Genomic DNA, 16,322 nt, shown 5'->3' with positions numbered 1-16,322 from the left:
TTCCTCTATAATCTACAAATGGATTACATAATGTGTAATTAAATGTTTCTTTCCCAGTTAATTGCCGTTCAATCAATTTTAATTCATGGTGACCCGAGGTAATATACAGTAGAACTGCCCATAGGATTTCCTAGGCTGTCATCTTCATAGTATTGGATCACCAGGACTTCTCTTCCTCTGCACTGCTGTATGGATGTGAACTAACAACTTTCAGGTTAACAGCCTAGCACAAATCATTTGAGCTTTGATGAAATGGTGTCAAACAAAAAAATTTCTGTAAAGTTTATAAAATGAGGGAACTAAACATACTGTAAAAATTTGAATAGGAACATATATTAAATATGCAAAAGCATTAACTCTATCTTTGAGACCTTTCTTATTGATTTTCTAATGATGCATTTTGATCTGCCTATCATGAACATGCTTAATTTTTGTGATTAGAAAAATTTTAACATTTTTTAATATTCCAAATGTATTAATTTTTATAGCCATTCACATTTTCTGCTTATATGAGAAACATAAATGATAATGCTTTTAAACTTGTATTCCTTGACAACATGCAAACTTAAATTTTTTTAGGTGTTAAATAGAACATCATAAACTTTGATAAAAATGAGTAAATTTAAATATTTTAATCAGAAAATTAACAAGTATCTGTAATCTTTGCCCTTAAAATATTTCAGAGACTTTTTCAAGACTAAGTGATGGGAAACAAGATAATGGAGGAAAGAAGTATAAGTACAGAATTATGACTGCAAGTCACATTTGAATTTTTATTAAAATTAACAGTTTGCACGTTTGTTGCTTGCTTTGCCCTTTTAATTCATGATCATTTCAATGGCTTATGACAAGAAACATTGAAATTTGCAATAGGAGGAATTGGTGAATTTCCCAAATTCTTAAAATATAAGAGATTTAAATTGTTACTGAGCAATAAAAAGTACCCGGCATAGTTTTTCCAAGAACATCTGTAACATGAAGAAAAAATATGAGAAACTTTTAATAGAGAAATGAAAAAAAACCCCACACAACAACAATAATCCACTGGGATTGTTCCCAGATTGTAGCAAGTTTACCATGCAATAGCCTTCCAAGGGTAATTAAGTTTGGAATATTTACATTTGGACTAAATGAGAACTAGAGGAAAGTGCATTGTAATTAGCAGGGGATTAGCTTGCTAGGATATAACCTTGCTTCAGTCAGCAAACATTAGCTTGCTAAAGAATGCCTTTTTTCTAAGTAAATCTTAGTGTTTTATGAGACAATTATTAATTTCTATGTTTCATTTGGCATACAAAATTTTCCCCAGACTGCTTCCAGGAGAAGAGATACCCTGATTGCAGGGCGTTTGGAATCATTCAGGCTGGAGGGGACAGCTATTATGTACATTTTGTTTATTATTTTGAATCTCACTGGTTTAGGTCATATGATTATGCAAATCCACCTGGGCAATTGTTTTCCTTTGAACCATCAAAGAAAAAAAGTGTGCGATGCAAATTAAGATCACAAACAAGAATCTTCTAAGGAAGGAAACAAAATTGAAACGTATCAGCACATTGTTTTGCTATGGGGTTCAAATGAGTTTTGTGAATTTGCGACACACACTAGGAAGGGGACACAGTTGTGGAGAAGTGTATTAGTTTGGGTACTAATTTGAAAAACAAATCCACAGAAACTCATGTGTAAGAGAGAGTTTTATATAAAGGGTAAGTGCACATCAGGAAAACATCCCAACCCAGTGCTGCCCAAACCCACAAGTCCAACATTAGCCCATATGTCTGACACCAATCCACAAAGCCCTCCTCCATCTCACAAAACACACACAATGATGCGTACTGTAGGAGGAAAGTCAAATCAGCAAACACGTAAGTATCTTAGTGCTGGCAGGGGTCTCCACAGGGCTGCTTCAGCACCCAGGGCTGCATCAGGGTAGGTCCATGTGGCTTCTCCTTGGGGATGTCTTGCAGGAAGTGAGCCTTGCCAGCTGAAGCAGGGAACTGGCTAAGGCAGCTGTACTCGGGTCCAACCATCACAAAGCCAGAGACCCAAGAACTTGAAAGGTTAGACTCACTGAGCCATTTATCCCCCCGCCCTTCAATTAACCCCATATGTGTTTATTGGCCCGGTTGGCATAATAAACTAACTACCTCAAGAAGCAACAACCAGGAAGAGAACATGTTGAGTGGCTACTGCTGCTGCTCTAACTTCTGTAGTTAACTCATCCCCAGACATGCATACCATGGTGAGAGATGCAGAAAGACTGGACTAACCGATAGACAATTGCTGAGGGTGGTATTCACATGGATAGCCTGATTCTGACATCAAGGCCAGCTTTCCTTCCTTGCATAAACTACACAGTAGAAATGATTTTTAAAACCTTTTTTTTAAGGCGATCAATGATTCTTTGAAGTATTTAAACCATCACATCCATTCATTAAAACTTGTAATAAATTTTACTTAGAACAAATGAAAATTCAACAGTTGTTCTGTGTGAGATAGAGAGCATGTACTACAGGGATGTCCCAAACTGACCTTCCGACCAGTGGTGAGACAGCTGTTGCTCAGCCAACGCGCATATGATGAATTGAGGCAAACCTACAAGGTGTATCTTAGCACTTGCGGTATTTGTTTTATTTACTTCCATATAATGTCAATTTTAAACACCTGCAAAATATTTTGAATCATATAATGAATCTCGATGTACCTATTACTGGTGAAAACAATGATCAATATTTTCCAGCTTGGAATTTGATTAGATATTACTGCAGGTTACATCTGTTTCTTTTACCTGTTATTTAGAATAGTGAGCATAGTCCTGATGCATACATGAATAAATGACATCATGAGTAAATGTCAGAGTTTTCACTTAAGTGTGTAAGGCAAATTATTCAGGTTCTCTTACTTTCAGGAGAATGGCAAGACTCTGTCTCAGGAACTTAGCACATGCTTTCAAGAGACCAGTGTGTGGAAACGAATATCATACTTGATAAAGCACAGGGTCAGGGGAAAACAGAAAGGCCCTCCGCGAGGTGAATTGACGGAGTGGACTGGGCAATGGGCTCAAGCGTTCCAATGTTGAGGACAGCCCGGGACCTCTTTCAGGCTTCCTAAGATCAGGGCGGGTTTCAAGATAGGGAAGAGGCTGGGCAACCAGACTGATTGTCCACTCTTCTTCAAAAGATGATCTGTATTATGTTTTATTTTCTTTACTCCATAGAAGTACGCCCCCCTCCCCACTACTTCACCTAGTTACAAATACTTACACACCTGGGGATTCAGGAAGAACGGGCAACCCTTCCATTCTGTCTGTTCTCAGCCCTCGGCATAACAGGAAAAGGTCAGTTTTGCATAGAAACAGATTTTAAGTTTTACCTCCAAAAGGCATAAAGGTTTTCACTGAACTCAGTATGTGACAGGTGAAATCAGCCCAGGGATGTATCATGTACTTTAATGAAAGAGACCAGTTGCTCTCTCGCTGGGCGTCTGGCTTCTGCTCTTTCTCTGTATTGTTTCATTGGCGGAGGCTCATTAGGAAGGCCGGTCGGGTGATGGCCGGAGACGATTCACTGTGTAAGGATGACCTGGTTCTCCCTTATTCAAGTGTATTCTCGTTAACTTACATATGATTTCTGCACTTTGGGAGTTGTAGCTTTCCTTTGAATTTCTTTCTCAAATGCACTATTAGATTGGGCTATTTCTAAACAATGGCATTATTCTCCACTACACAGACAATTTAATCTCTTCTGACTCAAGAGGTAGGGCATAAATGAGGGCTTGCAATCAATGTCACAAAACAAAGTGGGCATAAATTATTGAATGGAAAATTAATTTGCTCTATAGATTCCCCCAAACCACATCTAACTAACTAAAATGACATTCTTGCCTGAAAACAAATAAAGAACATGAAAAAGAGCAAGTATAACTGGCTCCTAGCCACATGATTTCATCCTTAACTTTTAAAGTTAGAATAACCCATAAAGATCGTGTACTCTGGTGCAGGTCATTAGAACATAATGTAATGCCCAATACAGTAGCCAAAAGAGAACTGCTGCTCTTAAAATCTAGCTTGTGCAACTAAAGAAGTCAATTTTTAACTTAAATTTTTTTTTATTTAATTTTTAATTTAAATAACCACATGTGGTTCAAAAATTAAACTCACTGTCATTGATTCAATTCTGCCTCATATTGACCATACAGGACTGAGGAGAAATGCCCCTTTGGTTTTCTGAGGCTGTAAATCTTTAAAGGAGCAAAAACCCCTCATCTTTCTCCTCGAAGAAGCCGAGAGGTTCATACTGCAGACATTGTGGTCAGCAGCCCAACACATGACTCCCTGTCCCACCAGGGTGTGTGGCTACCATGTTGACCAGTGCAGGTTGCGCCCATTCCTCTTAGTTTACAGGCTTGTAAGCTGAGATCCAGGGAAATTATGTACTTTTTAAAAGTCATATAATAGTATGTATGGATTGTGATGAGAATTGTACGAGCCCCCGATAAAATAATTTTTTTAAAAGTCATATAATAATGTAGAGACAAAATCGGTTTTAAAAATCTTAATCTTCTGATTATTAGCAAATTCCCTTTGCACTATGTATTTAAAGAAAATAAACTTTTTAAATGATTGCTATATTATAATCATACCATATTATATTCATGAGAGCAGAATTCCCCCTGCCCTCCCCCCCCCTCCCCCGAAATATGTGTTGAATGAATGAATGCACGGGGAAAATGACATTACGGAACAACTATTCATCATGGGATTGTTTTAGCTAGACTAAACCCTGTAACTTAGATAAAAGGCAGGTGAGGTCAACTGTAGGAATTGAGATGTTTTACGCTTCTCTTCCGAACGTTTAAGATTGATTTATTGGAGTGAGAAAATTCACTGAAATTTGAGTTCGATGTTGTAGAAAATAGAACTTCTTGACGTGAAACATTGAATATGAAGTTGCCAGGGTGAACAAAAGATACAAACCAAACCCACATCTTTTGAACAGGCTACATCCGCTCCTGCATACTGCATCTGCTCCTACATGACTGTCTCTCATGTTTCCTGCTCCTGGTGTGAATTTCTCTCTCACTTGTCTTCCTGAAAAATTCCTGGCTCCTTTAAAACCAAGTCCAGCGTCAGCACTTGTGAGAGGTTGCTGACCAATGTTCTCTGTGTGGTTACCTAGTGCTGCCGCAACAGAGACGGCACCCGTGGGGGCGTGGACAAATAGAAACTCATTTTCTCGCCGTTTTGGAGGCTCTCGGAGGCTGAACTCGGGGTGCTGGCTCAAGGGGAGCTTGTGCTCTGTGTCTAACCTGGGGAAAGGTCCTTTGTCTTTTCTGAGTTTCTGCTCCCGACAGTCTTTCTGTGGGTTGGTCTTTTTCTCTCCCCACCTCTGCACTTTAGCTTTCTTGTTTCATCTCTTTTATTTCTCAGAAGAAATTGACTCAACATGCCCTGAACTAATCCTGCCTCACAGACATAACAAAAACCCACTCCCAAGTAGGATTATAACTACAGGAATAGAGAGGTTGGTAATTCTAACATATATTTGGGGGGGGGGGGCGGGTACAAATCAATCCCTGACACCCCGCACCCATGCCTTTGGCTCATCACCCCCCACATGGACTCTGCTTGTTCAAATGGCTCACTGTACCAGTTGATGAATACCAAATATGACACAAGCAGAGACATGAAGGGCTGAAACGTGCACCTTTTTTGCTGCTTTTAATTCTCAGAAACCATATAAAGAAATCCAGGCCAGCCTGGAACATATTGGAGCTTTGTGGTCCAATTGCTCCTCCAGATTCATTCACCACCAGACACCTTGGGAGCCATTTGTAAGCCACCAGACCTTAGGCTACACACCAGCTGCAAAAGCCACACAAGTGAATCCAAGGTAGCCCAGAAAAAGAACTTACAGATGCGCCCGGTCAAAAACTGTCAGTCTCCTGCATTGTGAGGTATGGACAACCAGGCTTTAAGGTATTATGGTTTGTTAAATGCAAAAATTAGCTGAAACAGGCATTTGTATCTATCAGTGGGATGTTGTCCCACACGTATCTAAAGCATGTGACAGTAGCTGTAGGTTAGGGCAGCAAGTAGAAGATAGCAAAACAATAGGTGGGGCAGTTAGGAAAGGCTGGGCTGGTACCAAGGAAAAGGTGAACAAAGGTTGAGAAGATGCTAAGCAAACTGTTCGTGGAGGCTGGGAAAGCAGCGTTAAAAGAGGGAGATTCAAAAAAGGAGTTAAAAGATAATGAGACATTTCCATGAACTTTTGAAGCTCCCTGGTCGTTATGAACCATGTGCTGAAATGGTCAGCTCTGTAACTTGGAAGATTGGGAAGATATTTCTAAGCTTGTAAATGTGCCTCAATGGATTTTCCGGGCGAGGGACTATTGAAAGAACCAACTGGTTGCTGCCAGCTGAATACGAGAAAGTCATGAAACAACGAAGGAACTCCTCTGCTTGTCCACAGCATGTAGAAAATTCGTAGAGAGCAGAGAAAACAAAGTTGTTTTTCAACCACAGTCTCCTCAAGCCGTCTAAGATTCTCAAAATAAAATGAGACACGGACCCAAAGGTGAAATCAAACGGTGAGGTTATAAGAGCTTTTGTGAATAATTTAAGTTGGTGTATGGTATACTTTCTCAGCTCGATGAAATGATTTCTAAGTTTCTTAGCAGTATTATTTCACACAGCTTGACATGCAATCTAACACAGAGAGAGGGCTATATCGAAAAGAATTGTGGGAATATCTTTTGACTAATGGGAGTAAATAATAATCTGTTCCATAGAAAGCCCACAAAGTTTCTACGGAACTTCTTCTAATTTGTACTGACCTTTGAGGAGGAGGAATTGCCAACTAAGACATCACTTAACAGTAAATGTGGGTCATTTCCTGTGGAAAAGGAAACCACTCCAGGGGTTGTACCCAAGATCCCCGAGGACAGGGGACAGGACACATCCCTAAGGAGCAATGAACTAGGGAACCATTCCCAGGTATAGAACTGATATCTGCCAAGAAACATTTTTTGCTGCAGAATAACAGCACCCAGCACTCTGCAGTGAGCTGGACTTCGGGATTGCTATGCAGCAATGAACCAACTCTCCTCTTCAAACAGGAGTGTTGATTGTGCTTACCTCTGTCTCACCGTGGTATGCTGGGTGCGTTGGAGACAGAAAACTTTATGTATATAATTTCTTTTCTTTAGTGGTCTCTGGTCCCATAGAAGCCTCACTCGCTAATCAAATCAGCTTCATGCAAGTGTTGGCATCTGTACCTTATTTATGCAAAATCCTAGAGTGTGAACATAAAACCTGATGCTGTAATGGGATGATATTTGGGGGAGAAAATTATGGTATTTTGCATGTCAAAGGGATTGTGGCCAGACAGCAGCCTGTAACTATATTTGCACAATAACCACTACAAATTCTTTTCTCACTAGTCTTAAACTTTCCATGTGAAAGCAATTTTTTTTAGTGAAGCACAAATACACAACCAAAAAAATTTACCTGTGCATTAAAGTTTATAAGACATTTATCATCTTGACTGCTTATTAAATTACCATAGCAGTCAGGCACCTCGGTAGGTGTCTTCTACATATTATGCCAAATCTCAACAACTGAGCTAGTCTGCGTTTCAAAGTTAGTATTCTTTCCAGAACACCTTGCTTTCTTCCCTGGTTCCCCTTTTATTTATTTATTTACTTTTACAATAGAGGCTTTCCATTTATGACGAATTATTTAACTAAAGGAAAATATAACATTATATTTTAATTTATGAAGATTTTTTAAAGATTGTGAGTCTCATAGTACTGAATCCTTTTAATATTCAGCGTGGGTGATAAAATAATACATTATGTATGACGGGCCAGAATATGCTTTCCAGTTTTGTAATTATAATGGAGAGAAAATTATGTTGACCCAGCAGTTTGTGCTATTGAAGGTGGACTCTCTCTCCTTTGATATCTGACCTGAAATGTTCTCCTGGTACATTTCCTGCTGCTTTTGGTTAGCTTTGTCCTCTTTCTCTGGAAAAGCTTTCTCTCTCTCTTTTATTCTGAAAAGCCCCATTTAGATTAATGAAGTGGAATTTTCCCTGGCAGAAGAACAAGGCGAAAATGAATTTCAACAACAAGCAGATGTAATATTAAACCTACTAATGAAGGAAAGGAATACATTCCGTTAAGTTCATTGTTCTGTTTTGGTTTTGTGGGGTTTTCGGTTATTGTTCTCTGGAAAGGAAAGAGAACTCTTTTCTTGAAATGAATTATGTGTGAGCTTACCTGGAATCAGAGAACAGAGACGATGATTTAAAATTTTAATTTTCTGACCCTACATACTAATCTTTATTCTTTTACAATTTGGTAAAAAGCTAAATGTTTTCATATCTTTAAAATATTAATTCAGTAATAACTGGGACTACAATCATCTTTTATTTGGCAGGAGAAATTTTAAGAATATTAAATTGCACAGTATCTTATTCAGTTTTTAGATAGTTAACCATTCAATATTTGTTCACAATTGCTTTGAATTTGCAGATTCTGATTCCTGGTGGCTTAGTGGTTAGACATTGGGCTGCGACTCACAAGGTCTGCAGTTGGAAACCAGCAATGGCTCAGAGGGAGAAAGATGGGGCTTTCTACTCCTGTAAACGGTTATAGCCTTAGAAACTCACCGGGCAGCTCCTCCCTGGCCTAAAGGGTCGCTGTGAGTTGTCATGACACTCAGTGCAGTGAGTTTGGTTTGAGTTTTGTATCTGGAACTATTACTGTTGGGATATTCCATTAGAAAATTAATGCCTAATATATTTGATGTTTTGGAGTTTATCAAATATCTTTAAAAGTACTGTAAAAGTTAAAGAACTAGAAAACAACTTCATAGTCTGTCATTCTTTAGTATCTTTGGATGCAGAGTTTTTCAACAAAGGGACTATTATTAGCATTTGGGCAGGAAAATTACTCTTCATGTGGGATTGTTCCGTTCACTGTTGGTCCCCCTACATCCCAATCCACTAAATGTCGGGAAGACCTCACTGTAACTGTGTAAGAAACATGCCTGTACACTTTCACAAACACCCTTTGGGAGTATGGCGTTGTTGCATATTGACATTCGTTGGTATAGTGCAAACTTGAGAAATCTCTCCCCTTCTCCTACTATCTCTCCCAACTAGTTGTGGGAGTATCTAGGGAACATCTCACGTGTGCTCATAGATTATTCTCTTAACTCTCACCTCTATCTAAATATAGACTGATAAGACTTCCTGCTTAGAACCTACATGTTCCTCCCATGTTCTATGTTCAGTTCTATAATGCTGTCTTGTATTCAAAATGCCATACAGATATTTTGGTAAATAGGATATTTACTTACTACTGAAAACTCTCACTTCCCAACACACACACATACACACACACACACATACACACACACACACACAATTAAAGCTTTGTAAGGAGAAGATATAATGGGCAATTATCACATTTTTTTAAAATTATGCATTTTCTCTAGACACCATTCATGCTTTTGAACCATATTGATGCATGTCATTATTAGATGCTATAGTGGCACCCTGGTGGTATAGTGGCTACAGTGTTGGGCTGTGACCTACAAGGTTAGCAGTTTGAAACCACCAGCTACTCTGAGAGAAAAAGACCAGACTTTTTACTCCCGTACACAGTTACAGTCTCAGAAACTCACAGGGCCAGTTGTACCATGTTCTATAGGGTCACTATGAGTTGGCATTGACTGGATACCAGTGAATATTTTGGATTTTTTAAACAGTGTAATTGGGCTACCATTAGATAGTGTTTTATCCAGGGGATCCAAGAATGCTCCTATTCCACTCCAAGCTACATAGACAATTTTTCCTTGCCATGAGCTTCCAAGAAAGACACATCAAAAAATTAACAATTATAGGTCACTATACCACTTTAAGGAACCCTGGTGGCACCAGCCTCCTTGGGAGAAAGAGGAGACTTTCTATTCCAATAAAGACTTTGTCTCAGAAGTCCCCATTGGTAGTCCTACCTTGTCCTTACAAAGTGGCTATGAGTCGGATCGAGTCCATGGCAGGGTTGTTGTTAGGCAGTCTAGTCAATTCCGACTTATAATGAGGGACGCATAGGGACACTCACAGTGACAACAGAACGATACGCTGCCTGGTCCTTGCCATCCTCACACTTGTTTTTATGTTTGAATTCATGAGTGCAGCCATGGTGTCAATCCATCTTGTTGATGATCCTCATTTTTGCTGCCTTTCTGCTTTACCAAGCATGATGTCTTTTTCAGGGACTGGTCTTTCTGGATGACATGTCCATAATACGTAAGGTTAAGGTTGTACTTTTTCCAAGACAGGTTTGTTTGTTCTTTTGGAAGTCCATGGTACTTTCAATTTGCTTCACCAGCACCATAATCCAAGTGCATTGATTCTTCCATGGTCTTCTTTATTCAATGTCCAAATTTCACATGCATGAGAGGTGATTGAAAATACTATGGCTTGGGTCAGGAGCATCTCAGTCCTTAAAGCAACATCCTTGCTTTCAACACTTTAAAGAGGTCATGTGCAGCAGAGTTTTCCAATAACTTATGTCATGGAGAAACGGTTGATGCTGTCAAGAATTCCATCTTGCTTGGATTCACAATCAATGTTCATGGAAGCAGCAGTGAGGCCATCAAACAATGTGTCACATTGTGTAAGTCTGCTGCCGAAGACCACTTGAACATGTTGGAAATCAAGGCTGTTACTCTGAGGTCTGACTGACCCAAACAATAGTATTTGCACTCACTTCACACGCATGTGAAAGATGGACATTGACCAAGGAAGACTGAGAAAAATAACTGCATTTGAACTATGGTGTTGGGGAAGAGAATTGAAGGTGCCACAAGAACCAACAGCTGTATCTTGGAAGCAGTCCAGTCAGAAGACTACTTGGGACTGGGTTTCAGGAGAGACGAGTCCTTGGAGAAGGTCGTCATGTTTGGTAAGGCTGCAGGTTAGAGAAAAAGAGGAAGGTCCGTCATGATGTGGATTGACACGGTGGCTGGAACGACGTGCACAAACCTAAGGAAAGTGGTGAGGATGGCACAGGACCGAGTGTGCTTTGTTCTGTTGTACCTAGAGTTGCTTTGCGTCGTAATCCACTTGCTGATCCCTAACAACAACAACAGCATATGGTGTTTGTTGTTCTGTTGTCCGCTTCTCATGCTGTTACCTATTGGTCCAGTTGGGAGGGTTTGGGTCTTCCTTACAGTGAGTTGTCATCCATACTGCAGGCTATGATCCCTGATCTTCATCAGCAAGTGCTTCAAGTTCTCCACTTTTGGCAAGCAATCTTCATACTGAGGGTTCTTATTGAGCTTGTCTCCAATCTTGATGCCAACATTCTTCTTCATATTCACCCACCGTCTCTGACTATTTGTAGCATACGGATTGAAGAAGGATGGTGAGAGAATATAACCTTGGCACACACGTTCCCTGATTTTAAGCCATGCAGTATTTGCTTGTTCTGCTTGCACAACTGCCCCTTCATCCATGTGCAAGTTCTGCAGGAGCATCATGAAGTGTTCTGTGCATAGTTTGTTATGGTCCACTGAGTTGAATGTTTTTGCATGTGTATAAAACAGAAGTAAACACCTTTATCATATTCTCTGATTATTGCCAAGATCCATCTGACATCAGCAGTCATATCCCTTGTTTCAAGTCCTCCTCTGGATCTGCTCTAAATCTCTGGCAGCTCCCTGTCTATGTACTGCTGCAACCATTGCCAGATGATCTTCAGCAAACTTTTGCTTGCATGTGGTATCAATGACACTGTTCCATAGTTTGTGCATTTGGTTGGGTTACCTTTTTTTGAAATAGGTACCCATATGGATCTCTTCAAGTCGGGCCAAGTAGCTGTCTTCCAAATTTCCTGGTACAGTGCTTCATTCGTTTGTTGAAAACCGTTCAATGGTATTTCATCAATCCCTGGAGTCTTGTTTTTTGGCAAATGCTTTCAGTACAGGTTGCATTTCTTGCTTCAGTGCCCTTGGTTTGCTACCTCGAAATGTTGACTATTGTTGTTGGTACCATGACTCCTTTTATTCTAGCCTCTTATGATGCACCCAGCATTGATCAATGTTTTGCCCATAGATTCTTTCAATACTGCAATTCGAGACTTGAATTTTCTTCTTGAGTTCTTTCAGTTTATGCTGTGTTCTTTCTCTTTGGTTTTCTAAAGTCTTTGCATATTTCAAATGAGAAGGAGGGAAATCTTTCCTGAAATAGACTGACATTAGACTCAACTGTACCAATCGTCCCAAAGATGGCGCAGGCCAACAACTTTTCTTTCTGTTACACATAATGTCGCCACGAGTCACAAAGTGTTAGAGCAGTAAAACTGAAGATGAGCTAATCAATTCCTCTGCTAGAGACACACGCTATAGTAGAGAAATTCTCATAGGTGTGCAACAGGATACAATTACTAAACTATTCTTCACCTCACTGGGGTTTTTGGTTTGTTTTTATAGAGCAAAATACTGATGAGGTGGGGCTGGGGGGAGACAGAAACAAAAGCCCAAGTACTATTGACAGGAGACTAGATAAATTGTAGGAACTTCATTTAATGGAATGCCTAATATAGAGCAGTGAAAATAAATAGCTTCATGTAGCCACATGAATGAATCTCTCAAGCAGTATGCTGGCAAACTAGAAAGCGACAGAGCTAAACATAAATTGAAGTTCCATTTATATAGAATTTAATCACATGAGAAACCCAAGAAGCTTATTATTTTAGGTGGGATTCATTTTTAACTACACAGAAAAAGAAAGCCTATCATGAAAGATCATGGCTCTACAAGAGGGAGTGACGGGGGGCCTGAGAGGGTGCTGGTGCGAGGAAGGTGTTTGTAGGGAGCTTTGTAAATGTGCTAGAGTTTTAATTCTTTAACTGAGTGCTAAGCTCAGCGTGTGCTCATTCTAGTTTTCTTATTTATACTGTACTTATGCACTTAATCTTGGCACATTTGAAAACATCCAAAATAAGGGCTTTTTTGGTGTTACCATAAATAATAGGTATTTAAAGAAATAACTACTCTTCTGGTTTCCGTCCTGATTCTAAAGTAGATTTCTTTGCATTAAAATATCAGAATAGGTGCCTGCATGGGCCACTTCAGTGCAGTATTTGCTTTGTGTGCCTGGTTCCGATAATTGTATGAATTGAATCTGCTCTTACTCGCTGCAGCATCCTTCAGAGAGAACTCAGACAACTCCACAGAGTTAGGCAAGCAATGCAAACATGCAGAAAGTCGGGGTAGTCTTTCCGAAATGGGCTTTCCGGGTTTATTTACTCTAGGTCAGGAAGGGAATTAGTGGAAGGATTCCCGTTTTACTTTGTGCCAAGCAGTAATGGTCATCCTGACGACACTTTTAAAATAGTGTACATAAAAGCCCCTGCCCCTTCCTTTTTTTGTTTTGCAATTTCCCCCCGCAATAAGCATCTTTTAGAACATACACTAGTTCTAGGTCAGCAACTCATCTATTAATGCGCGGTGTTGATATCATCATGAGAATAAAGGATATGAGAACTCTAACAATTTCCTAACACAACAACAGTCGCCTGCCCAGCCTTCTATCAAATGAAAACCATCCCTTAGAGGAGGAACGATGGCTGCCTGGTGACTAAGCAGACAGTTGGCAGGTGTCAGTCAAAACCCTGGGGTGATCCGCTCACATTTTTCTGCTTTCAGCGTTACTGCTGCGGAGGTAGAGAATCAAAAAACAAACTGCCGATTGACCCAGGATTAGAAAACCGCAACCCCAAATCTGAAGAGAAACGGGGGTTCTCAGAGTTCGGTGATAAATTCTAAACCAAATTCTTCAGCTCTGCCCTTTGATCTCCCCCTGCCGCATCTGATCTGCACCTCTTCCACCTTCCCAAAACTGGCAGCTCACAAAGAGATCTTTGTTTGCCCAACTTAGCCTGCTCTGTCTGAGCTGGGACCACCTGTTACACAAGTTACCTGGCTGCATTCCTGCAGAGCAGCGTTCCAAGGCCAGGGAAAAGCTTTTAACTACATCCTTGTCCACAAGCAATCCGTGGGGTCTACTGCTTTAACAATTGGTTCCAGAGAGTGAACAATCACGTTTTTCTGTGCTAGACACAGACGCAGAACAACAAAAACAGACGCAGCCAAACAAAGGCTCAACGACTCTGTTATTTGCACAATGGTTTTACTTACTTCCCTCATAAATGAGGCCCTTTGCTTTAATAAATAAGAATGCAATTATAGAAAAGGGCTCTAGGTGGAGCCTCAGTACTAGTGGGGAACAGCAAAAGAGTAAACAGAGGAAAAGAAATCAAAGTCCTGCAAAATTTTAATAAGGAAACATAGCATATTATAGAATAATCCGCTTGTCAATGTTGTTCCAAAGAATCTTTCCATAGAGCAAGTTCCTTAATAAAGAATGCATGTCTGTATTTGTCTTCACCAGGTGTCTAGGTGGTGGTGTCTGCCAGAGACTGTCCCTAACCTGTTAGCACACTCTCCTGAACAACAGTCCTTGTGTCTTACAGAGATATAATCACTAACTTACTTACCTAATAAATGTGAAAAACACTTCATGTTCTAAGGGAAACAAACACATAAAGCCGACTGACCTTCATTAGATTATAAACACAGAAACCTTTAAAAATGAAAATTACTGGATTTTGCCTTATAATTGTTGAAATGTTTATTATCGCCGACAAAGACTCTTGACTCACTTATTAGATTTTGAAACTCTCCTTTCATGACCAGGGATTTGTGTAGCACACCCCCCCACACCTACCCCCAGCCCCCCCACCCCCCCACCCCCCCACCCCCGACACATTTGTTGTCATGTACAGATATATGATGGAACCCTCCAGATCTCAAGGCTGTGATGGCTCTACCATCAAATAAATCAATGTGAAATCAATGGCAGAGAGTGAAAAGGTGCGAATACTTGCCCAGCATGCAGGGATTCTTAACCTGGGAAGGAAGGTTCATGGCAGGGTACTTCTAGTCTATAGTTAAGACTTTAAGCTGCCCTGGTAGAGCAGTGGATTATGTGTTGAGCCACGAAGTACAATGTCAGCAGTTTGAACCGACCAGCCCACCCAGGGAAGAAAGATAGAACTGCCTACACATTGGGCTGCTTACCACAAGGTCAGCACTTCAAAACCACCCCCGGCTCTGCTGGAGACATACGAGGCCTTCTCCTGCTGCCAAGAGTTATAGTCTTGGAAACCCAAGGAGTTTTACTCTGTCCTGGAGGGCCACTGCGAGTCAGAAGCCACTCCCTGGCAGTGGGTTTGAGTACAGGGTCGATGAGGGGAGCCTCTTTGACTTTCCCAAGTTGCCCCTAAGTTGAAAGCAGCAGAAGAAATGAGGAACACCGTCCGGTTGCTCTGAGCTGTCATAGACTCAATGGCAATGAATATTTGTGAGTCCATTATTCAGCCCTGGCTAGTTTGGACCAATTATTTAGAGGTTGTTGCAGGTCTGAGTTCTATTTTTATGTGTCCATTTGTATATTCCGTCTCTCAGTCTCTTACTCAAATGTATCTACATACACAGAAGTAAGTTCGAGCAATGACAAGTGGACACCTGCTGAGTGAAAGAGGAATTGCCCCAGCATGCAGCATATTTGCACAGTGCAGCATCATTTGCGAGCCGAGTGTGTGCATTAGAGAATCAGGAAAAGGTACCCTTTTCTCAAGGACTGGATTTCTACCCCACACCCACACCCCTCAGGGGGGCGCCTGTGGGCAGCCTACAATCTGCACAGCTGTGCCTAGAACACCACCACCCCCCGCCCCCCAGCATGTGAACCCAGAGCTGTGGCAGGGGCAGAACTTGGATTGAAAGGCGGCTGTGCCCAGCATGAGTGGGCAGGGTAGAGGAAGGAAGTGCAGACCACAAATACTAGTACACGGGGATCATGTGTTATAAACCAGAAATTCGGTAGTGGGTAGATGAGAAAAACCTATTTTCTGTAAGTCAAATTAAATCAGACTACCATGCCACGGTTCATTGTATCGGCAAGAAATCCAGTCTCTGCTGTTTTTCTCTTCTCTTCCTTCTTAGTTTTACATAAAAGTCTGGAAAGGCTGATGGGGCGTCCTGTAAATAAGGGTGTTTCTGTGCATCTTCGGTACTGCAGACGCGTTCCCTGTGCAAGGCTTCCTCTGGGTTTGCCTGGCTCTGGATCAAGCAGCCTCCCTCTGAGCCCTGGGTGGCCCCTCTCACCTGAGCACTGCCCGACCCTGGGGCACAGCATAGAGGTCGGCCACTGATCTAGTCTGAGTTCAGGACATACCAAGCT

The sequence above is a fragment of the Echinops telfairi genome, unplaced genomic scaffold (genome assembly GCF_000313985.2).
Source record: "Echinops telfairi isolate 266 unplaced genomic scaffold, ASM31398v2 ScPeMD7_3533;HRSCAF=4204_0, whole genome shotgun sequence".
Lineage (NCBI taxonomy): Eukaryota > Metazoa > Chordata > Mammalia > Afrosoricida > Tenrecidae > Echinops > Echinops telfairi.
This window is presented reverse-complemented; position numbering follows the sequence as displayed.